The sequence below is a fragment of the Haemorhous mexicanus genome, chromosome 1 (genome assembly GCF_027477595.1).
Source record: "Haemorhous mexicanus isolate bHaeMex1 chromosome 1, bHaeMex1.pri, whole genome shotgun sequence".
In the NCBI taxonomy this organism is placed as follows: domain Eukaryota; kingdom Metazoa; phylum Chordata; class Aves; order Passeriformes; family Fringillidae; genus Haemorhous; species Haemorhous mexicanus.
Genome location: NC_082341.1, coordinates 63,343,758 through 63,368,400, shown reverse-complemented (window position 1 = coordinate 63,368,400; position 24,643 = coordinate 63,343,758). Strand labels below are relative to the sequence as shown.

General features: G+C 40.8%; 1 long non-coding RNA gene across 1 annotated transcript in view; it reads left to right on the top strand.

The window, feature by feature from the left end:
• Positions 1 to 205: 205 nt before the first annotated feature.
• LOC132329854 (uncharacterized) overlaps positions 206 to 24,643 on the top strand; it is a 124,653-nt gene continuing 100,215 nt past the window's right edge. Inside the window, exon 1 of the long non-coding RNA XR_009487199.1 lies at positions 206 to 324. This is a non-coding gene — a long non-coding RNA (uncharacterized LOC132329854). The remainder of the gene's footprint in view (positions 325 to 24,643) is intronic.

Genomic DNA, 24,643 nt, shown 5'->3' with positions numbered 1-24,643 from the left:
GTCTTTGGCTTGAGTACCTATAAGAGAAAATATAATATGAACAAATTGTTTTAAAGCACCTATTATTATAATTTAATTTTTTTAATCAGTGCATAACATAAATTTACTAAGTGCTTTTGTCCTGTTTTTTTTTGTTTTTTTTTTTTTTTTTTGTTTTGTTTTTTTTTTTTTTTGTTTTTTTTGTTTTTTTTTTTGTTTTTTTAATTTCAGGCCTGGGTCACAGAGAAATGTGAAGATTTACACTTCTGAAATAGGTGTGAATGGGACTGAAGGAATTACATGGAGGATTCTGAACTCCCCTTCTTCCTGCTCCAGGAAAGATGAGTGAGTGTATTATGAGACAATTTATGATTAACTCAGTCCTTACTTCAGAAGGTTTTTAGTCAAAACAGGAAGATACATTTCAGATGGCTGTATGTAAGAATGGAAGAAATTTCAGATACTACAGATAGACCTTCTAATTACAAACATCAGCCTTCAGAATCTGCTGTTCCTGTTTAGTAATATGAGGGTTTCCATAAAAAATATAGTGTGAGCTTTCTCTAGTAAATCTCAACCCCTCCCACCCCACCAACTCCCTGATGTAAATGTTCTGTATTTGAAAGCTTTTAGTCCAATGTCAAAGAAAGCTGAACTGACAAAATTAATTTTGCCTTTCTTGAACTGATTCTGAGTGGGGCTGTTACTGGAGAAAAGTGCAAGGTTGAGCTTTATCAGACCCCTGCATGTATTTGTTAGTGAAACAGCAGCAGAAATGTCCATGTCACACCTGGGCTACTCCTGAAGCCTGTTGGAGTGCAGCTGATATGTTGGTTCCAGGGGCTGCAAATCCAGCTTGTGTGTCTTCCTGCCTCCCTCCCTTGCTATATCTCTGCCCACAGAGGGAAGGAAAGAAACACCAAGGCCAAACCTTTGGCTTGTGTTTCTCTGCCTCTGCCTGTAGATGTGTGGGGCCATCATTAGAAAAGGGCACGTGAATTTTCTGTGGAATCTTGACATTCCAATTGCTTTCAACTTAGTGCGTGCCTTGAGTGTGTCATCTTCAGATACTGACCAATGAATAAGATCTGTGCTTATTAGTACAACCTGATCAAAGTGAAAAGATACAAGTCCTGTCAGAAAAGCACATGGTGTTTAAGCCCTGGCTTTTGGCAGAGGTTTCTCCCTTCTGCACCAATACACACAAGACCATGTATGTGGTGCTGAGCAGTGCATTACAGGACGGGTTTTCAGTTGCAGGTGTTGCTGACCTGACAGCTCTTTCAGCAAGCTGTGATACAAGAAATATGTAAGAGCTAGTAAAAATGAACCCTAAAACTGGCAGAGTGACAGCAGAATTTTTTTATTAGTTTAAACATTCTTGAAATTCTTGAATTTAGCTTAGATTCATTATGTATAAATTGTGTGCAGGGCTGAAAAGGGAGGGATCACCATCCAGAGCAGCTTTGGGTGACTCTCTGAGACTTTTACACTTGTACATGGGAGCAGGTAACACCTAAAGCAATAGGTGTGTCTGGACAGCACTCTCAGCTTCAGAGGGCCAGAACCAAGATGATGCCACGCTGCCTACAGCCCTAAAGCCAAAGGACATGCCTCGGGTGGGGTCAGAAGAGAAGGCAATGATATTTTTGGGTTGAAGGTGTCAGGGACAATGTCTGAGGCTTTTCCTGAAGTGGAAGTAGGCAGCAGGTGCGAATGTATGCTGGAGAGGAGCAGGTTGCAGCAAGGTTCAGGAGTACCTCATCACTTGGAGGGGGTGAAAGGGTAGGCAGCAGAGCAAAGACAGTGTCAGTGATGTAGCAAAAGCATCTGGAGCTCAGTGGGTGAAGGAGGAAAACAAATGGGAATAGTAACTTGTGTGGCTTCTCCAGAACAGAGAGTAGGATGAAATAATGCAGTGGAAAGTGAAGTGGGAGGAAATTTTTCTGTTTAAACATCTACACCAAACACTTTTTTCCCTCCAGAGATGTTTCTTGGTGGGCTGTGTTTGAAACCAAGTATTAAGGAGTCTCCCCTGCAGCTGACAAGAGAGAGAGGTGAAGAAAAATTCAGGGAATGAGAAATCAGGACTTTCTGAATGAGGGAAAAGAGCAAAGGGGTGAGAATTGTGCAGGTGATAATGAGAAAACAAGTGTTTTGAGGGGAAGTTTTGGAAAGTAACGGGAGAGCAGGGATCTTCATCAGGAAATACACAGCAGTAAGATTTGATTTCCAGCTGTCTTGGGTTTTTTTACCAGCATGATGTAAATGGCAGCTCTTACTGGAGGGAAGGAAAAATCACTTTTCTCATCAAGGACGTGGAGAAATCTCACTATGTTTGCATGCTTGCATAAAGAATGCTTTAATGTAAGTGTGGGAAAGCAATAGAAACATTCTGGTAGTACTTCTTGTATTTTCTATTTTTTGAAGAGGGGGCTGCATATGGTAACACATCAGCCTACAAACCCACCCCCGTGTGTCTTGAGGTTTTTCTTAAAATATGTTATTTCCCCCCCTCCCCCACCTTTCTGACTTGCTTAGAAAAAACTATTGTTTTAAAACTTTATTTTGAAGTTTGTCCTAATGAATTCGAGCTAAATTCTGGCCTGAATATTCACTGCTTGATGGTAAAATTGAAATGGCTGTGAATGTTTTAAAGATTTGGGCTTTGCATAAGTACCTTTTGTCCTGTGGTGGGTAGGATGGCTGTCTCTTGGCAAAATGTGACTCCTACCTGAAACCAGAGCAGGTTGAAAGCTGACCTAATAGCTCATAAATTGGCATAGTCTCTCAAAAAGGTGATCAGCTTGGCAAGGTATGGGCTGGTCTGTGTTTGTGGTTGTGTTAACCTCTACCTTGTGTCTGCTTTTTCTTCAGCTACAATTGTGCTTGCAAGGTATTTGTGGTATATTTGCTTTATCAGGAGGAGACTGGGGGTGTCACACATGCCAGAAAAGTATCTTTCCTCATTCATTCCCTGTGTGGTGTCATATGGAGCTGGGAGTCTCCTGTTTTAGCAGTCACTAAAATATGTTGATAATGTTTGCTTCCAACAGGACACTCTTCTCCGGGACATCCTGTTGTCTTTCAACCTGTTTCTGGGTCAGTCTGAGGGCTTTGGGAGCTTGTCCTGGCACTCCTGGCCCCTAGCAGTGCTAAAAGGGAGGTGGTGCTGACTGAGCTGTAGCACAGGCAGGTCTGGGATCCCCAGTGCTGTGGAGAGGGAAGAGCAGGTCCAGCTGCAGCAATCCTGATCTTTCTAGGAGCATCACACATAGCCCATATGTCTATCCATGGCTGTTCCCACTGTTTGGCAGGGCTGGGGCTTGCAACTCTGACACCAAAGCAACATGGCTGTGTGTTTGCAGTTTTCCACTGCTGGAATCAGGTATTGGAAACTTCCAAGGATGCCTGGGAGCTTCTTAATCCTGAACGTGCTCACTAAGGAGCTTGTCCTCCATATGAATTGCCTGGCCATGTTACTCTTTGTCTGTTTCTAACCCTGTCTATTCATCAATTTTATTTTATTTTTTTAAAACAACTCAAAATATAGGAAAAGCAAACATTTTATTGTACCTGTAAAGATGCTGACCTAGCATCAAATGGAAGAGTATGATGAAGTGATAAATGTTTCAAGCCCCTGGCCTTTTATCTCTGATTTTCTTTTTTTTTAAATGTTTCTCAAACTTAAGTGATTGAAAAGTTTTCCAGATCTGATAACTGCAAAGATTTCAAGTGAAAATTTTGGCTTCTATCCCAGTATGAGATCATACAAAGTGATATTAGCTGAATTTGTACCAGAGTTTGAAAAGAAAATGAAAACACATTACTGTTAGTGTCTCTCAGCTATTTTTCAGCTATGCTGGACAAATCTTTTCTCATTGGTTAAGTTCTGGGTACCATTTGAAATGTTTTCAAATATATGTCTGTATATATATGCACATTTTTCTTTCTAATATTGTGTTTAATTTATACTCTTTGGGTTTTTTATCTTTGCTAGTAGAACTCCTTGGATTTCATTTTACATAGAAGTTTTTTAATCTAGCATTGCAGAGAAAACTTACTGCAAGAGAGAGGATATACTGAATTCCTGCTGCTATTCCAGAATGACCTGAAAACAAAATCTCTAACCTGTCTTTTTGTCTGGTTTCTGTGACAGGAGACTTTGAAAGCAATGGTCCTTGTAGGGGTGTGTGTACCTAATATGAGTAAATGTGTGTCAACTACATGTGTTTTGTGGGTCTCCTTCTACAGAGAAATAAAATAAGATAAATAATGCCTTAAGTTAGGAATTTAGACTACTGGACAGGGCTGAACTTCAAGGCTGAACTTGCAAACCTGAGCAATCGGGTGCTAGAAAATTCTACATTTAAAGCTATTAATCCATCCCCTAGGTTAATATTCATTTTGATTGCCTTTAATTAGAGGATTGCGTGCTTCCCCCCTCCCCCCCCACCCCCCAAGGCCTGAGTATTGTTCAGCACACAGCATGGCTAATGCTTAATGAGTGGGTAGGTTGTTGATGTTTTGTTTCTCACCATTTCTTGTATGGCTTTATTTACTGCATGGTTGGCAGATGGTGCACTGAATACAGGACTACTCATTTCCTCATGGAGATTTTCATGGCATTAACACCATAAAGAGTTACTTTACTGCATGTTTTTCAGGGAATCTTAATCAGGAGCGCAAAATAAGACATACATGTATATTTAACCAAACTCTGAGCCTTGACAGTTAGTTTTCTGGAAGGGGATGGTTACAGCACAGTTGCCTTGGTGTAAGATCTATCAGGTTGTGTTGATTCCTTCCCCCTCTCTTCTTTTTTGTAGCAGAAAGCAGCAGTGGGTCAAAGCTCCCACAGGGGCAACTCAAGTAGTTTGGTGGAAATGCTATAAACAGCTATAAGTTCCCTTCTTCTCTCCAATGTTTGCTTCTTGCCATTATTAATTGTACAAGAGAACACAGAATTTCACATGTCAGAAATCTCTTCTGAAATCAAAGGAGTGGATATTTTGTCCAGCAAACTGGCTCAGCAACCTGCTTCCAGCATTCAGTGCACATTTGAGACCTGATGGAAATGAACAAAGCTTCAAAACCTGCTGTAAGCTACAGGAAGAGAACACCCTTCATCTGGTTTCTGTCTTGGAGGCTGTAAGCTCTTCAGGCTGGAGCCTGTGCCTTCCCATATGTCGACAGAGTATTTCAAGCACTATAGTAGTATAAACAGCAGTGGATGAGGTCATCATATATCAAACAACATAATTAAATCAGTGCTTTATTCACTGTCTGTGTCTCATTATGGCTGCCTCCTAGGTCACTGCAGCCTTGGAGATCGTTTAAGAACTAGAATGTTGCAACAGCCCTTGCAGAAACATTTGCTTTGAAGTTGGTGCTATTCATTTAGAGACCAATCTTCATAAAAATGTACTTTTGTAAAATGTGGTGCTATTTTGAAAAAAACATGTAAAAGGGAAACACTTACTATTGATTTTTTTTTTCATAAATTGTCATGCACAAATGTCAGCTGCTGATCATATGATTGTGATGGGATTTCTTGATTGATTAGAAGTCTGAAAGCAATCAAGTATGTGATGTATTAGAAAAAAAACCAGATTTCTCAGAGGGGAACATAAGTTTCAAGTGCCTGTAAAGCAACCAGATTTGAGTCATTGGCATGAAACTGGCATTTTTTAAAGTTAAGTGATGCTTTGTCTTGGCCGCTACTTTAAAGTGCATTCCCTGTAAAACAATATAGGAAAATATTTTAAGATGCTCCTTCCCCCTTACATAGTTCTGGTACCCACACTTTAAATCTTCTGTTATATCAACACCTCTAAGTGTTTTATATAGATCCTTATGTGTGTTTTACAAGGAAGTAGGCTACCAATTTTGTCTGAGCAATAAGGTACTTTGAAGTCTGAAGTCATAATAAGATATGCACGTAAGCCTCGTGCCTCACCACGTATGATGCCGTGGGCATGTGTTATTGCTTACCTATGCCTTAATTACTGTACACATGTAGCTACAGGAATATATCCATATGGTTTTCCTACTGTAAACTTTCAGGTGACTTGCTAATCTAGGCCAGTACTCAGAAATAAGGGCTGGTCTGAGATCTTAGTAATTACAAAGCCAGCATACAAATTTCAGCATTAAGGCTCTCCCAGATCCACTTGAAATCAGGTTACATTCATATTCTGTCTTGTTTTTTGAATAGCAGCCCAACAGCATGCAAATTTGTTAGGTTGTTGCTTGACCTGCTCTATCCCAGTTTTGCTGCCAAGTAAAAAAAGAGGAAAAGGTATTCAAGACTTATGTTATCTTGGCTTTACCATAAGTGAAAGAGATTCTTTCCTCTTTTTTTTTTTTTTAATCTGGGAGTTTCCTGAATTAATTAATATTTTCTGATGAATTTACTGAAATTATATATATTCTTCCTCCCTGAAGATTTTCTATTTGTCTCTGGTGCTTTTCCTCTCTACCAGTAATGACAGTTCAGAACCATGAGTTGGTACCATGCATTAGGGTATAATCTTTGCTAATCTTGAGCCTGAAAATAGGAAAGTGAAGAGAGATCAAAGGCAGCTCTCTAATGTTCTGCAGTACAGGTGGGGTCCAGAAATCAAGTATAAAAGCAAAGTTGTGCTGCTCAACCAAGTACCTTCATTGAGAGTGGAGGACATCTGCCAGCTGGGCTGCCTCTAGGGCTTGTTTGCTCTCCAAAACACTTCCACAAAGCTTCTGCTGCAAAGATGGGAGGTGGGGATGTTGATGAGGAGGGTCTTGTTGGATCCTGCTGGAGGTTCCAGTCAGTATTCCTGCTAGGTAGCTGCCCTGCTGGGAGGACTAGCCTTGCAGGGTAGGAAAGCTGAGGGAGGGGCAGAGAAGGCTACTTACCCCCAGGCAGAGCTGGAAATCACCTGGCTCCTGCTCAGCTGGTGAAACAACAGCAAGGAGAGAAGTCTGTCATCCTGCCTGAAGATGGGTGCCTTCATGTGGTTCTGGGGTGCTAGGGGGAAGTCAGTTCTGCTAAGTCTGCTCTTAATAAGAGCCCTGCTGTTCCTAACCTTTTTTTTTCCCAGTAACATCACCCAAATAGGAGTTAAAAGAAGATCAGTGGCAGACAACAGAAGTATGGGCTGCTCAGTGCTTAAAATTTCTAGTCTTCAAAATACACCTTCAATTTTATTATGTTGTCTTAGTGGCTTGATTGTTGACTGGTTAGGCACTTGATAAGCCTCCTAATAAAAAGAATAGATGCTTCTGTCAGTTTTGCACAGTTTGTTTTTTCCTTGTTAATGTTTTGCTATTCTTCTGTGATTCTTTTTAAAAATAGCCAGAGTAAAACAGAAGTGGTAAACTTTAATTTAGAGGTGTTAGCAAGAGGTAGCTCACCTGATAAGGGTCATCCAGGCTTCACTGGTTCTTTGTTATAATCCACTACCCACTGTGGTTTATCCTCTCTTAGTATTACTTCTGCTATATTTGCTATCATCTCTGTGCAGATGATAGCTTAATAGTTGCAAATGACCTAAATATAATGAATGTCAAGCCAAAAAAACCCCTCTAAAAGCACACACCTATGAGAAGACAAGGACAACACAAGGCAAGCCTGTTAGGGCAAGTGTGAACAGGTGTTGGATGTAAAGAAAAAATGTGGGTTTTGTAGGGGTTTTTTTGGTTTTTTTTATTCCTTTGCTACAGGGGCACAATTCTCATTCCTATTTGCAGTCATCTAGGCAAGCTGAGGTGTGTTGAGTGCAGAGCCTAATTGCTTGTGCACTGCATGCTGTGCCTACACAGCTTTCAACTGGGAGCCAGCTTGGAGCACAGGCAGAGCAAGCTCAGGTCTGTCCATACCTGCCTGCATACAGAGCTCCTCAGAAGAAAGCAGAGACACCCATTTTCTCTTTATTACTGCATTACACCAGAGGCAAATTCTCTAATTAAAATTTGCAGTTAGAGTGGTGTGCTATAACCGCTGTAAATCTTGGTCATGTCAAGACTTCCTGGCGGTGGGAGGAGAGGCCCAGAGAAGCCAGTGAGTGCAAACAAGGGCTCTTGTGTAGATGGCTACAGAAGCCCTGCCCTTGTGTCCCATCCATGCTATTAAGGCACCACCTATGGTGCTTTGTACCAGGAAAATTGCTAAGTAGCTGAAGAGAAAATGTTAGTAATGCTGGATGTTGGAGAAATTAAGATCTGCCTTGTCCTGAAAGAGGTTCTAGTCATATCCTCTTAACCACTAGGCTCCCATGGGAAAAGGTGCTTGAGAAGGCTCAAAACAGCCTTTCTGCTGCCTTTGCCCTGGTGCATTGCTTCCATTCATCTGACACAGTAGGGAAAACCTGTGAACTAGGATAACAAGGATGGCACCATTAAGAAATATGCATTTTAATAAAGGGATTAGAGAACAGATTTGCATATCTTACAACTAGAGAAATAAAAGCTCAGAGTGAATAGTTTTCTGAACAGGTTCTGATTTTTACCTTCTCAGTTGCTGTGTTTGTTTACTTTGGCTATCATGATGACTCTTCAAATGCTATCCCAGGTTTCTTCTCTGGCCTTCTGCTTGCTTTTAGGAGCTGGATGGCTGAAAATACTATCCTACTGTGCTGTTTCCACCCTGCCTCTAGACCAAGGAAGAGTGTCTGGTTACTTTCCTTTGTGGGATGGGAGAACTTGATCATATGAGGTCAAAAGAGGTGCTGGCTGGCATATAATTACCTTTTCCTTCTGGGAGAATGCTTTTCTCTTGGGCAGACTGGGCAGAAAGCTGTGGGTCTGGGCATCAAGAACAGTTTAGCAGTCTGTGTTTGGGAAGCAGGAGCAGAATGGGATAGTATTCATGTGAAGCCCCTGCTTCCTGTCGCACTGTATTTGACCTGACATAAGCAGCTGACATAACATCACCGTGGGCGTTGCCAGCATTTTCTTTTAATATTAAATTTGGGAAAAAAAGTTAATAACTGCTTTCTTCTTAAAAGGAAGTAGAAAACCCCAAAGGATCTTGGCTGGCTCTGCATGCCCTATAGGTATGTCTGGCTGTTCTTGATGAACAAGGTGCTGTCCTTCTGTTTACCTTTCTGAAAGGAAGTGTCTGTTGACATAGTCTGCATTTCAATCGTCTTTATTATACAGCTCTCTGGGAAGCCTCCGGGGCAAGTCAAGCCAGCCCTGAAAGAAGCTTCTTGGTCACAAAGAGAGAAGAGTCAGAACAGACACCCACAGTTTGTATTTCTTTATTTGCAGAGATCTCTGCCCTGATAACCTCAGACCCCAGAGCAGCTGAAGCTGGCTGACTTTGGAGTGGTTCAGAGGCACGGTGGGCAGGTCTCCCAGCGGCTGCTCTATCCACCCGTGCACTGCAGCCAGGATGGACCTGGGTGTGCCAGCTGGCTTTGATGTCCAGCCTAGTGGAGGCTGGGGTTTTCCTGCTGTGGGAGAGATAGGTGGGTGCTTCCATGTTCAGAGGCATCTTTCCCCCCCTCATATCCCTCAGGCTTTCTGTGCATGCTGCCACCATGATTGGTGCCCTTAGTGTGGCTCAAATGTTCACAAGGCTTTACGTGCCATTACCTGTGACAGGATTATTCACTGAGTGGCATCCAAAGCCTTGCATGTTATGGGTTTGTGTTGGTGTCCAGAATTCAGTAGAGAACTGCTGTTGGTTGTGCCATCAAAGCTGTCTGTTTTTAATATTAGCATGAGGAGAGAATTTCATTTCAGATTAAAATTTATGCATCAGAATTGAACCTTTGTGGGTAAACGAGCTGTGGATGATTTGCATGATGCTTTGGAAGTGTGCTCTATTATTCCACGCTCGTGTGTTTGGAATAGGTGAAGTTAGCTTTGGCTTGCACTGATGTGATATTTTTCTCCAGTGCTCAATGACGAGCTCTAGATAGATGCTTGTGAAAATGATACTACACAAAGAGCATCCATCTTCTTGGCAAAAGGTGAGGCCTTGACTGGCCTCAATGTGCCCTCGAGGCCTTTTCTCCAAATCTGTGCAGCTGCTGACACCTCTGAGGGGCTAAACCCATCCATCTTCTGGAAGAAGAATGGCTTTCTACTGCACTAATAGAGAGTGAGTTATAAACCTTCCTCTCTCAAGTTTTCTGCTGTCCGAATGTGGAAATTTATTTTACCTTCAATAGTTCCTACCTTAATCCATCTGCAGTCTCCATCAAAAACTGTTACCCAGAAAAGCTACAGATGGTTAAGAAACAGTGTCTGAGTGACCCAGTTGTCAAGTCTAAGGTGGTAGTTGTGGCATATGGGGAGCTGCCTAACAGCAGAATGTTCAAATATCAATTAAAATAATTTGCAGTGTCATGCACTAATGATGAAAGCAGCTTGTGTCTTCATTGTAGCCGAAGATTTCAAGGGCCAAATTCACTGGAAATACAAACAGTGGTGCAAATTATACGTTAGAGCGCAATTGTTTCTCTGCAGGCTATAAATAACTCCTATTTTAAGACACTGGGGGTTATTTGTCTCCTGTGGGAGAGACTGTATTCTGTGGTGTAGCTGACCAGAAAATGGTTGTTAGTGATAAAGTGGTGTAATTTGCATTGATTTATTATTCATTGGCTGTGCAGATCAAGTGCAGCTTACTCAGCAAGAGGGATTGATACCAAATTCTTTTGTCGCTTAAACAAATATCCCTGCTGAGTATAAGTGAGAGATGAGATTGTTACAGAAGAGTGGTGTTATCAGACACCTCCTAGCTTGTAACTCTCAAAAATCTAAATCAAACTTACTGAGAATTTTACTCCAAACCTACTTTTGGCCTACCTGGGTAAACAGGGTTTGATAACTATTGGAAGTAGATGCATATAAAAAAAAAATTAAAAGGTAATTCCTTGACTTTGTCTGAATTTCCCACACCATGTAACATGCTCATCCTGCTTTGGAAGTTCTAGTGATTGTGTTTGGCATCCTGCACCCATAATAATAGGACTTTATTGGCTACTGTTTTTAGTGGGGGCAAAACTATGTTAAGGAGAGGACATGATCATTCTCAAAGGATTTTGTCTGAAAATGTTAGCTTCAGAGCTTTCAGGTACTTTGAGACATTCTATGATTGATGTGAGAATGATATTATCAATGCCTTCTTTGATGTTCCACTGAAAACTCTCTACTCTAGAAAACTACTTATAAGACTGTTTGTTGGATTTCTCTTCTCTTGCTCCTCACCTTTTAGATCAGTTTTCTATTTGTGGTGGTTGTGGGAGAAAACCTGGAAATATAAATCAAATGCTTCCTTCAAAAAACAGAGGAATATATTTCTTAAGTGTTATTTTTAAGTTATTCCTGGGGGAAGGGAGGGTGTTTTATGTTCAGATTCATTATCTTCAGGTGTGCATGGCCTCTGCTGCAGGTGTTGAACCATTCCATTCTTCCCTGGATTATTATCAGCCATGATTTCACAGATTATTCTGCAATTCCACTGTGATTTTGGCTGGAAAAAAAAAAAGTAAAATTAGTTACAACGTGGGAGGTAAAGCAATGCTGGAGGAAAGTCTTAGAGGCTTTCTGGTGATCAGTTTTTCTTTGTACGTTGACTGAGCATCAGTCTCTCTGCTCAAGTCCTCATCTACAATGAGCCTTTGAATAAACACTCTGTGGCCATTGCTCTTTGCAGCCTGGAATGAACTTGTGGAAAGAGTGCTGTAACTATAAATTACTCTTTTTGGGCCAATTGTTCTGGGGAAATCTGAACAAAATAGTAACCTTGGAAAACTTAAATGTTCTCATAAAAGAATCATGTCCTATCCATGTAAAACTGAACTATTTTGCAGCATATTCCTTCACATTTTTGCTAAAGGTTAACAAAATTGTTTAGACAGCTTTAGTTGGTGCACATCAATCTACTTTACAACCAGCTGATTAATGTCTGACTGATTTCTGCAGCAAATTTCTCCAATCACTTCTTATTTACAAACTGGGGTGGTTTTGTTTAAAGCAGCTATGCTGTGAGTGTTCATCCATCTTAAAAGTTCATTCCTTGACTGAAGGAAGTTTAGGAAACACAAGCCTAATGAACCTCTGTGACAAACGGTGCCCATAAAAGAAGAGGTCATATGCAACATCTCTGGTAGTGTTAATCCCTCCTGTCATCTCCTACAGATGTAGTAAAATAAAATAAATTCTTCAAGTAAAGAGAAAGGAAATCACAGTGAGTGTAGGCAAATGAGAGAAACAGTTACTCTGGAGCCTGCAAGGAGCTGTGCAGGAAGGCAGGAAACTGTGGATTTTCATTATCCAGGCTATTGGCTGACAGCTGGTGATGTGAAGTAATCTACAGCTTTTTTTTGAGAACTTGTTTAAACCTCATAGACTTACCCTGCTGGGAATTACAGAGGTTTCATCTCTAGAAATAAGTTAAATTATTCACTCTTGCTTCAAGTAGAGTTAGGCACTGGGCTGATGTCTCTGCTGTGATACATTGTGCTTCATTTCAGACTACAAGTGCTGCATCACTTTGCATGTTTATTCTGTTGGTAAATATCACCCTAACTGGTATTGCACAAACTTCCTCCAATGGTAAGCATAAGAAATATTCAGCAGCTCTGTGCCCCTATAGGGAACTCAGTTGGACAGAGCCCACAGGTACCGGGATGCAGTGTAAGCCAAATTATTCACTTTATATTGACAAGCTACTGTAGCTCTGTGGAATTATAACATGGTAGAAACAAGCCTCAAAGATTTTGAAAGGCCAGATCTGTTCTACAGAATGTCAGCATAAGCTGTGGAATGCTGCTGATTTGAAAACAAAAATCATGTAAGTGGATATGTGAATAATTAATTATTTAAGGACTACTGAGAATCCCTTAGTCACCTTCAGCAGTCACTATGCCTTTTACTCTTAAAGCAGGCATATTTTCCCTACACTTTTATGACTTGTTTCCTTCTATCACCATGTACCTCTGTGAGGATATTCTACTCATGGCTTTCAGCGTAGGAATAATTCTGCAGGTTTCCCTTTACTCTCTGTACCTTCTGTTTTGATGACTCAGATGTATTTGTGGTATTTCCTAGTGGTGATTTCACCAATTCTTTTAGGCTTAGGTTACAAATCAAAATTCTGACCAATGCCACCTTCAGTTTGACTTTTCTTTTAGCATCTCTCGCAAAAAATGTTATCTGGTGTTTTTGGATACTTGAGGACTTAAGAAGAAACTGCTAAAGCTCTTGTCCCATCTCTCTTCACCTTATGATTCTCTCTCTCTCTCTCTGCCTTGTTCCTTTTTCTGGTTTTGCCATGTGCTCTTTCATCCTGTTGTTGTCCCTTTAGATTGCTCCTACAAAAAGGCTTCCAGCCATATTGCCTTAATTATTTTTATTCTAGAGTTCCTTACACTTTGCACTGCCTTAAAGAAGAATGAACTTTATTTTAAAAGCACCTAACATTCTGTCTTTATTTTATCTGTAATTTGTACAATCTTGCTCTCCATCAGCCCATGGTACTTTCCTTCCTCAGACTTTGGCTATAATTTAAGGTGGAGTTTCAGTGGTTTTGCTCTTTCTTAGGAAAACCTCATCAAGATATGCAGATTCCTTCCCATTTACACTTTTGCCATGATTTCTGCAGAAAATGAGGATTCTGGTGATCAGAATTCTCCCAGTTCCTAGAGAAGGCAGATTGGCAGATGAGAAAAAAGCTAGGACTGTGTTTCTTCTGGGTTGCATTCAAGAAATTAGAATATTTCCTGTAGGATAATCTGTGTCACTGTGTGGAGTGGCAGTAATTTTTGCTGAGGCTGTTACAACAGTTGAATATGTCAAGAGAGGATGGGAAAGGGTCTGAAGATGATCATATGATATTCATGCCTGGCTTTAGTGTGCAGGATGTCAAAAAGGAAGAAGATATATTAATGGATAATGAAAGAAGAGTGTAAGTGATAGAAATGACAGAGATGTTAACTGGACCATCAGGTCATTTAATGAAAGGTTTGTGCTTAACTTGACAAGATGATTGGTTGTGGTCAGTTAGAAACAAGGAAAATGTTTGTACTTAAATGCCAGGTTGTTAGGGAAGGGGAATCTGAACTACCTGTGAAGACAAACACTGTAGAGAGCAATAAGTGCATAGAAGAATAGTAATCTTGCTGAAAAAGTACTTGCTGTGTTCAGTAAGAGAAAGTAGTAGACTGTCCATGAGTATAACTGTAAAAGATCATTAAAAAAACCCCAAATCACCCTACCCCCTCCCCACCAACATAGCAAGAAAGGACATAGTGAATGAAAGGGTATCTGTTCTGGTTTTAGCAGCTAATAATGATATAATAGAAAAGCTGGACTTGGGAAGTAACTTAAGATCAAGTGATCAGGAATAGATTTAATTAAAATAAAGGGACGATTAAAAGTTTGTCCTTAATTAAAATTTGTCTTTGAGAGATAGCTAACCTGAGTTTGCCAAGCTGCTAGCAATGCCAATTGGCTGCACTGGGAGCTCATGGACCTGAATAGTGCAGAAACTGGGAGCTTTTGCAAGTACTCCAGCAGTCTGAATTCTGTGTCCTGAGGAAGGAAAAGTTGTCAGAAAAGGATGAAAGTTAGAGTTGCTAGAACTCGGTCTGAATGGAAGCTAACAAGTGATGTTTTTTACACATAGAAAAAGAATATTTGAGCCTTATAAATAACTTTCAAATAGCAAGAGGACTAGTAGGTAACACTGCTGCTCTTGCAGGGATTAAGTATATTTACAAGTGGCCTATGTGTGAAAAAGCCAATTCCCCCTCATATCTGTCTGAGGAAACCCACGTGGTTACCACTGCGAGAAAACAAGTTTGAATGTGATGGGAAAGAAAGCTTGAACATGGCAGTGCTTCTGAATCACATAATAATAGATAAACTTTATAAGTGCACACTCAGAAATTGAAGGTATGAGTGCAAGAATTTTTACCAGATCCTTCAACACCTACTGCCCAGCTCTGGGCTCTATGCTTTGTGCTAAATTGTGTCTGCTATCTGGAACAGAAGTAGTTTTGTGGTGTCACACTGCTTCACATTGTGGTTCTTGAGTACCACTGCATCAGTTCAGGAAGGTTTAAAGTATGTAAACTTTAGGAACAAGTTGAAGAAGAGGGTGTGAAAAGAACCTTAAATGTGATGCAATGTTAGGAAACTGGAGGGGTTACTTGGAGGTTTTCTGACTGGACAGAGATGGTAACATGACCAGCTGTTGTACCTTTTCTGCCCTGTCAGAAGGCAGTGGCATTTTTGGGACACTCAAGTGGAGATTTTTGGGACATTCAAGGGGAGAATGCTGTTAGACTAGTTAAAATAAAGTACAGAGTGAGAGACTGAAAGGGTACGACTGAACTTGATACTAGGAAAAAGAGAATGAACTATCCCAAGTGACGTTAAATTTGCTGTGCAAGCAACTCCCAGAGTTGGCATCAATTGAAGGAAGAGGAAGAAGTTTTATTAGTAGGGAAGGCCTTTAGTGTTAGGGGAAGTTAATTTATGTTTGTGGCAAAATGCAGAATTTGAACATTTGGGAGGTAGAATGATACATGTGTTTAAGTGCAAAGGAGATGTCTTGGAAGGTGAAAAGGAGTGTCTAACAACATGGTTGCATAAGCTTCTCAATCTGATCTAAGGCTCCTGGTCTATGTCCCTCTCCTATTCCTTCCAGACCACCTTAGACTGCTTTGGCAATCTCTTAATGGAATCTGAACCGTCGGTGCAGAGGTGAGTCCCAAAGAGATCCCCTAATTGTGTTAAACTGGGAAGAATACTGTGGCAGTGGCAGAGCTTTCAGAGTGCCCATCGACGTAGTGGGCTGCCCAGAGGAGAGAAGTATCATAGGAAAGATAGAGATTGAATTGAAATTCAGTGAGGACAAGATGTCAGAGCAAGGATGATGACCAGTGATATCAAAAGAGCCAGAAGGACTGTGTAGGAGGGAGATCCTTGAGATTTGCCCAGGAAGAGATCATGAATTACTGTGGTGAAAGCACTTTCCTTCAAAGGCAAACAGCAGAAACTGGGCTGGACATGATCCAGTATAGTTAGAAGAGAGGAAGCGGGTGCAGTGGCTTTAGCCTGTGCTTGCAACAAGTTTACAGACAAGGGAAAGGAGGAAAAGAACTGCTGAAATAGGTAGGGCTGACTTCTTGCGGGTAGTGAAAAAGGGGAGCAGAGTGAGAGAGAGAGCACTAAGTGAGGACTAAGCTTGGCTGAAACAGAAATGTGCAGTCAAAGAGAAATGTAAGTGGTTAGAGAATTTCAGATGAAGTTGAATAGTCGATTGGCTCTGTGTGGTGATATTTTAACAAACCGGATTTTTGGTAGTATTTGGCAAAACCAATGAAAGATTCGGAAGTAACAGCATCTTCATGCTTAATGAAGAAGAAACTGGCTAAACAAACTTTTTTTCTCCAGTTAGTGGTAACTGATCTGAAGCAGCAAGGTGCTGCTGCTTGGTTTTCCCTCTTTCTTTCCCCTGCAGCAGGCAGGCAGGCACAGTGCCGACGTGTGCCCCGCTGCGGAGCGCGCTGGGCTCTGGAAGGAGAGCCGTGCATCCAGACTTCAGGGACTGCACAGCCTAATTGTCTGGCTCTGCTCCAGCTGCTGATTGACCCAATAAACTCTAATGAATCTGGATTCCTGCAGTCTGATTTGCTTCCTCTCCTGGTTATGTGCCTCTCTCAGTCAGTGAAGAGCTGAAACCTGAGTGCTGGCTTTGACAAAGGGAGTGAGAGAGGGGGAAGCAGGGGAAGAAAAGACAGATAACAGCCGAATGTAATCAGTGTTTTATTACCATCCTCAGGAAGTGGGAATGGCTTTAAAAAAGAAAAAAACTAGTGGGTTGGAGCAAGGAAAGTTAGTTATGGTGAGGTTACTTGACAGGAAATTACAAAATACAAACAGACAGAAGAAACACATTTTAAAACAGGGTAGGAAATCTCAAGTTACTTCACTGTGTATATTCAAAACCCTCAAAGCAAAGGCTGAAAATAGCAGTTTAAACAAAAGCTATCTTATCTGATAGAGGCATTTCAAGCACAAAAGGAAATTTATATATTGGGTTGACAGTCTTAAAATAAACTGATTGTCTTGATAACACCTTAGATTTAATTGTGGGAAAAAAACTGGGTTCATTTGTATGACCTGCAGACACAGTAAATTCCCGTGTAAATTCGTTCCTTTTCTTTTTTTGTACCTTTCTTGTCTCCTAAGCAGTGTTTATCAGTGTTTTCCAGAAATTGTAAAGGTAGATTTATGCATGTAGGACAAGACTGATAAATATGTGCATAATTTTTAGAATTCCATGCAGACCAGATACAATTCATTTCCTGTGCTACTGCATGGAGGCATATTAATGATACTTCAGCAAGGAGCATTCAGATTCAGAAAGATTTTGGCAGAAATACGTTGTTTTGGGATGAGGGTAAAATTTCCAGTACTAGTGACCAGAATTATTATTTTATTAATATCATTTTTATTAGATTTGTGATAAACTTTTGAGTACTTTTCACTTTCTGTGCGGAAAGGAAACCGTTCTGTTAGCCCAACACCTTTATCCTGTTGAGATTTCAAATAAACATTGCATCCGTATAGATCTGTGTCCTTCTAGTGAGATAGGATATGTGTTACAGGGTTGAAACAATTTGATTTGCTGGGAGGGAGGGAGCATGGAGAAGGGAAGGAAGTTACAAATGATCTATTAGATTATCACAGCTCAGATCTAAGGCTTAGAATGCTGTGGGACAAAATATCTCTCTTGCTTTTGACTGAAGCAGTGAGAAGAGGCATTAAGGTGTTTCTAGGTACACCTGCCTGGCTGCCATGATTTGGAGCTTTGTGTTACCTCCAGCAGGCTGCACATCCAGCAGTGTGTTATAGTGCAGCAGCTGCATCTGCAGCTCTGCACCTCGTCATACCTGCTCAGCCCTGGGAGATGTGTAAGCCTGGGATTTTTTTCCCCCAGTTCATTTGTCTGCTGTGCCTGTAACTCCTTCTTGCTAACACTGCTGAGCCTGCACAGTCAGTGAACACAGCAAAATAAAGTCTGGTGGGAGAGCACTCACTTTCTGAGTGCTGTGTTGGAAGGTAGTGAGGTGCGCCATGGCTTTGTTCTGGCTAGGTTAGGTACATGGATGTTTCCATCTGCACTTAAATATTTCCTTTTTGAGGTGATCCAGGTGTGCCTGGAGATCTGTTAGGGACCAGAGTGCTCAGAATTATCTGATCTCATGGGGCTCAGAGAGTATCACTGGAGTGTAGCACAAAGATGGGTTCACACCAGCTTGTGTTGAGGAACAAGACTGTGAGGCTTGGTTGTGTCTTATTGCTGAAAAATCTTACTAAGAGTCCTGTAAAACTGTCAGGATCTGATGGGGATTTTGCTCTGCTTAACAAAGAGCTATCAGCTGACAATGGGCTATAAGGATTGGGTTGCAGTATAAATTTTCTGAACTTGTGATCATTGGGGTTTGCACTCAAAATAAATAGAAATGACATCTGTGCAGGAAGGCTGGCCTTTTTTCCATTGATTTATGTCTTATTTAAACGACCTCTTTAAGAGGATTTCATAACTCAACCAGGTTACTTCACAAGGGAAAGCTGTGGGAGGAAAGTAGCTTCCTCCTTTAAAATGGATGAGTGTTGATGTAAGTGTGAACTGCTAATCTAAAACAGTGAGCCTTTAAAAATAAGAAAACAAAAAAAGAAACAGCATTTAATGATCTTTCGAAAATGCATATATTGAGTGTATGGAAAAAACTGGTAATAGAACCATCCTTGACTGACTCTATTTTTGTTTTTAGGTTTTGAAGTATTTTTCTTTTCTTATTTTTTGGTTCTGAAATCCTCTACAGTTACTCCTTGATACAATTCTGAGATGTAGATGTGGTATTTTAGTAAAAAGAGGTCAATAAATTGTGGTGTTCTATAGTTAGGTCTCAGAATGCTGATCCAAGTATTGGGAACTTTTTCCCATTTGTTTTTTCAGCAGCAATCAATACCAAGTGACACAGCTGATAGAAGATTTTCTTAGGGTTAAAGAGCTTGCATCAAAATTAACACCTCTGAAGAATTCTAAGACAATTTTTAAAAAATGTTGGCTGTTACTATGACCCATCTTTTACAATCAGATCTTTCCTTTTTTGTTTGAAAGTTTAGATATATATGAATGATATTTAAGGAGATGCCAGGTGATCATGATGTTACATAATTTTCTTTCTGTCTTAGTGACATTTTATAGCTATTATTTTATATATGTAAAAAAATGTAAAATTAGGTTTTGGAGATGGAAAGTTATTGCCTTATAACAATCCTCATCACAGGTTAGTATTATGACCACGTAGCCAGCATGTCCTCTGCTGAATATGTATTAATGCTAGCTTTAACTCCTTAGCTAAGTTAAAAAATAGCTGCTAGAGTCAGGATACAACCATTTCAATAGTTTGCTTTAACACAGTTTTGCTGTTTTCACATTCATAATGATAGAAAAATAGATGGATTCATTTTTTAAAAAAAGAAAACTGTGTTTTATGTTAAACTGCAAAGTCTTTTCCCAAGGGCTACTTCAGGAAAATTCTGTTTGCTAGTTTTGAAAGGTGTATAAGTGAAGCTCATTGTGATTACTGAGTGTAAATAAAACCTAGGTCAAGAAACACAGAGATGTGTTCTCTCCAGGCTGGTTATGTGCATTACTTGAGCAAGTCTGTGACATCAAGTGTCCTTTCCCTGTGACAGAATTGAGACTGCCTGTGGGTGACTGACTTGAGACAAGAGTAAATGGATGGGAACTGGAATAGGGATCCAGCTTCCCTGACAGGGTTCTTCATGCCTAACCCACTAAATGTTCCAACCAAGCAAGGTGTTTCTGCAAGGCTGGAAGATTTACCAGTTGGATTTTGGGACTTTTAGGACTGTTCAGTGCTCCAAAATATGTCTCATGTATTTAACACAGGTCCCTGCATCTTTGAAACTCCACTGTGGGTAAAGTTTGAGCTAATTAACCAGTAACAGATGTAAACCACATTCATACCCAAGCGAATGTTATCCTTGTAGTTTATCTGTACTTGCTTCCTTTGAAAACCATGAAGGCTGAACGTATATATTTACAAGATATGGTTTTAGTTTTGCAACTTTTTATGGTTTCCAAATATAGGCAGTAGTGCAGCTTGTTTCAAGGTGTTTTGAATGGAGTACCTGGCACATTTCCAGCATTTTCCCAGTCAGTCACTGGCTAGCTTTTTAAAAAAATTGTTTTTAAATATGAAGTGAGTATTTTCCAAAGCATTTAATCTAGCTTCAGTCTAGGACTGTAGCCTCTAGATATTGGTTGATATTTGTGATCTTTGCACCTGGAGAGGAACAATTCTGTGAAGCTTTGCTACTCTTTTTTACAAAAAGCAAGGTTTCTTTCAAGAGCTTCCAGTTTTAGGGAGAGGAGTGAAAAAAATTGACAGTACAACTGAATTTTATTATAAAACTTCAGGGGAGAGAAAATAGAGAAAATGCATAAACATCTTTTAAAAAATGTGCTAAAAATCTATTGAAAAATAAAGATTTTTAGTCCATTCTCATTCCTGTTTTGTTGGTGTGGTTTGAATGTTCATGGATTAGCAGTGTTACTAAATTCACAGTTAATGAAAAGCTTCTTCCTTCAGGGGCTTACTCAGTAGGGGCACAGCCTTGCAACCTGTGATGGGACAGGAAGGTGTTTTTCTCTGTTGTGAGACTGGAAATCCTTTTTATTTGTTGTGAATAAGACAGACAAAAGTCTCCTTCTTATTCCCTTCACCCTTCACGTGAAAGCTCTGCAGTTTGGCCTGAGGGGAGTAGGCTACAAAAGAAGGTATCAAATTTTGCAGCCCTTCCAATGGTGTTGCTGCTGCTCCTTGAACCCAGCCTGAGGGAGCCATTAGAATGATCTTCTAGCAGCTGCTGAGGGGAAGAGTAAAGTTTCTGTAGTGCTCAATCTGTCACAGCCACGGGACCTAGGCTCCATGTTAAAACACAGTTGCAAAATTACTATATTCAAACTTAGTAACTTTTGAGGTTTATATATTTACCTTATTTATTTTATCCGTATTTATTTATACGGATATTATGTAAGAGCTTTCCAAGTAGTTTATTAAAACCATGTGATATGGCTTACAATATTTTTAACTGCCTTCACAATTTTTTTGTCAAATTAATATCCCAATATATAAATTGCTTTCTAATATGTTATTGGTTTTTTTCAAATACAAATTTTTAAATTAGGTAAATAGAAAGAAATGGTCCTTTTTTATTCCTGTAGCCTTATTTATCCCCCTAAGAAGAAGCTGATTTGTGTTATATGATGGTGTGACATAAACCATAACCTAAACTATGTCTTGAAGGGAAAAAATATATATGTAATATAAAAGTTTTAAATGAAATGAATGCTATTGTCAGAGTAGGACTGCATTAGAAAATGATTTTTTTATTACTGAATACCAGTGCATAGTGAAACTATTTACACAATTATGAATTAGCAGGTACTTGAATTCTTTTAAGAAATTCTTTTGTTTACAAATGTTGTAGTGAACATAAAGTAATAGCAAATTCATATTTCAGCACAAATAGCATTTTTACAGGATTTGTAACTGTCAAATGCCAGTGCTGCAGATTTTTTGTCTGAATGTATTAAACTATTTGGTGTTTCATAGACAGCTACAGTGGAACTGGTATTTGCCCTTGTTTGTTCCAGTTAAAACTACCTACTGGTGACTCTTGTGTAAACCAGCTTACACTCTTGAGTCTTGAACTACTTCACCTTTCTCTTCTCTCTCAGGTTTAAGCACAGGCTATGGTCTTTGGGATCTCAGTCTTATCATAAAGCCATCAATTCACGTTTATTGCTTTAGCTTCTCCATTCTTCTGGGTAGGAAGTACTCAGATCTGATTTCTTCCTGGGCTTGCTCGCTGGTAACACATGTCAACTTTGCTCTGAAACAGAAGACATAAGATGAAAATGGTGCTTGGAATATCCCCACAGTCTCCTAAAAAGCTTAAACCTTGTAGAGGGGCTAGGAGTGTGTATTATATTAAAATTGGGATGAGCTGAATTTTTGAGATAAGTTTATTTCCCAAAGCAAATTTTACTTTTTTTGAACTTCTTAAGCTGAAGTGTCTTTTAGTTTAGTGTAATATGTAATGAGACAAAAAAAAAAGGGGGAGAAAATTTTGCATGAAGACACAGTGACCATGAGTGACGTGAATTAGTAAGAGCTGGGCAAGTCCTGAGCAGAAATGGCCATGGGGGCATAGTTCTTCCATGCTGTCTCTTCTCCATCAGGTTCGGTGTCAGTGTGGTCTGATGGCTGGCCTGTGACTTCAGCAGGGGTTAGCATTTTAAACTCAGCCTCTGGAAAACCAGTGACTGACAGAAATTGAAGCATTGGAGTCAAGCAAATGATAACACTCAAACTCCGGGAGACTGTCTCATGTGCCTCCCTGCTGAATTCCTTGCAACCTTTTCTCCTAGACATTCTGCCTTCCCACAGGGGAAAAAACCCTCCCATTAGACCTTGATTCAGGATTAACTTGTACATCTGGCACTGATGTCTGGTGTGTGACAGTGATACTGTCAGCTATTTGACAGGCATTCCAGGTGATTTCAAAAGTCTTTCACAGAGAGCCACAAACCCCAAGTCACCTCCTTCTGCTCTGGTAGCGCCGCTATTTTTAGTGTTGAATCCTGTTTTCCTGAATCATGAATGGGGACTTCTCCAAAGACTAGAGGAGCCACTTGGGTTTGTAGCTAATTCATTTGGATTATTGAATTCAGAGGGAGTTTTCCCAGGCTGTCTGGAAAACCATGAAAAAAAGGAATGAAAGACACTGCAAGTGTGTATAGGACAAAACCCGCTTGCCCTTCCTCTATAATTTGAATTGGATTACTGTAATTAAATCAGATTTTTGAAGGCTAGAGAGAAGATATCTTCCAATAACTTTTTCCCAGTGTGTAAGAGACCTTTTGCAGAACTGAGAACAGGTTCTGGGTCACTTCTGAAAAATCAGTGTTGGTCTATACCTAGCAGCCTGTTGGGTTGTGTTACAGCTGCTGAACACAAAATATGTGCTGCCCTGCATATCCAGGTGTATTTCCCATGGAAATACCATGGCTATTGGAATTGAAGCAGAAACCCCTTTATTTTTGTAGTACAGTAATTGTGAAATGATTTTCCCCACTACAGCAGCATTGTTTCCATGTCTGCCTCTTAGGGAAGTTTAACCCCATTTGGAACTGTTTTCACTTGTAGAAAGGTAAACCCTGTGTAAGCATAGCCATTTATTGGAATGCTAAGTAAAATGGCAGATGGTCTGGATGCACGATTTTGTCAGGTTTAGATACCGGGAAAAGAATCAAACTGTGGAAGAAGTTGTCATAGTAGAAACTATACCTACAACTAGCATGTAGAGATTTTAAATTATATTTGAATGAGGTCAGGTGTGTTTGAGTGAATTATATCCAAAGGAAAAGATTAAAGATGATCCCTATTGTTTAAACACACAGTCCCAAGCCATTTTTAATTTCTGATGGCAGTCTTGGTGTGCTCCTGGCTGTGCAGTGAGGCCTTCTCCCTTGGGACAAGGAGCCAGCTCCACCTACCTAAACCTTCCTTTCAGGCAGTTGCAGTGAGGAACAGAGGACCCCCTGAGCCCCCTATTTTCCAGGCTAAACTCCCCCAGCTCCCTCAGCTGCTTCTCATCAGACTTGTGCTCCAGACCCTCCCCAAACTCCATTGCCCTTCTCTGGACAAGCTCCAGCCCCTCAATGTCTTGAGGAGAGGAGCCCGGAACTGAGCACAGCACTTGAGGTGTGGCCTCAGCAGTGACAAGTACAGGGGGACAATCACTGCCCTGCTCCTGCTGGCCACACTGTTCCTGATACAAGCCAGGATGCCACTGGTCTTCTTGGCCACCTGGGCACCTTCTGGCTCGTGTTCAGCTGCTGTCAACCAGCATGTCCATGTTCTTTTCTGCTGGGCAGCTTTCTGGCCACTGCCCCGGCCTGTAGCACTGCCTGGGCTTGCTGTGACCCGAGTGCAGGACTCAGAGCTCCCCCTTTTTAAACCTCATACAACTGTCCTGAGCCAATCAATCCAGCCTGTCCAGATCCTTCTGTAGAGACTTCCTACCCTCCCCCAGATGGAGACTCCCACCCCATCAGTTTGGTGTTCCCTGCAAACTGACTGAGAGCGATCTCAGTCCCCTTGTCCAGGTCCTCAGTAAAGCTACCAAACAGGACTGGCCTGTCACCACCACTCTCTGTCCTGTCACCCCCACTCTCTGGGACGGGCTATCCAGCCAGTGTTTTACTCAGTGAACAGTGCACCCATCCAATCCATTAGCATCCAGCTTCTCCAAAAGAGTGCTGTGGGAAACAGTGGCAAAGGCATTACTAACATCCAGGCATTACTAACATCCACAGGCCTTCCCTCTTCCACCAAGCCCATCACCTGGCCACAGAAGGAGATAAGTTTGGCCAAGGAGGACCTGCCTCTCGTAAACCCATGAGAGGTGGCTGAGCCTGATCCCTTGGACACCCTGTACATGTTGCATGATGACATTCAAGTTGACCTTCCATGACCCCCCCCAGCATCAGGGTTAGGCTGTCAAACCTGTAGTTCTCCAAATCCTCCTCTGGCCCTTCTTGTAGATGGGC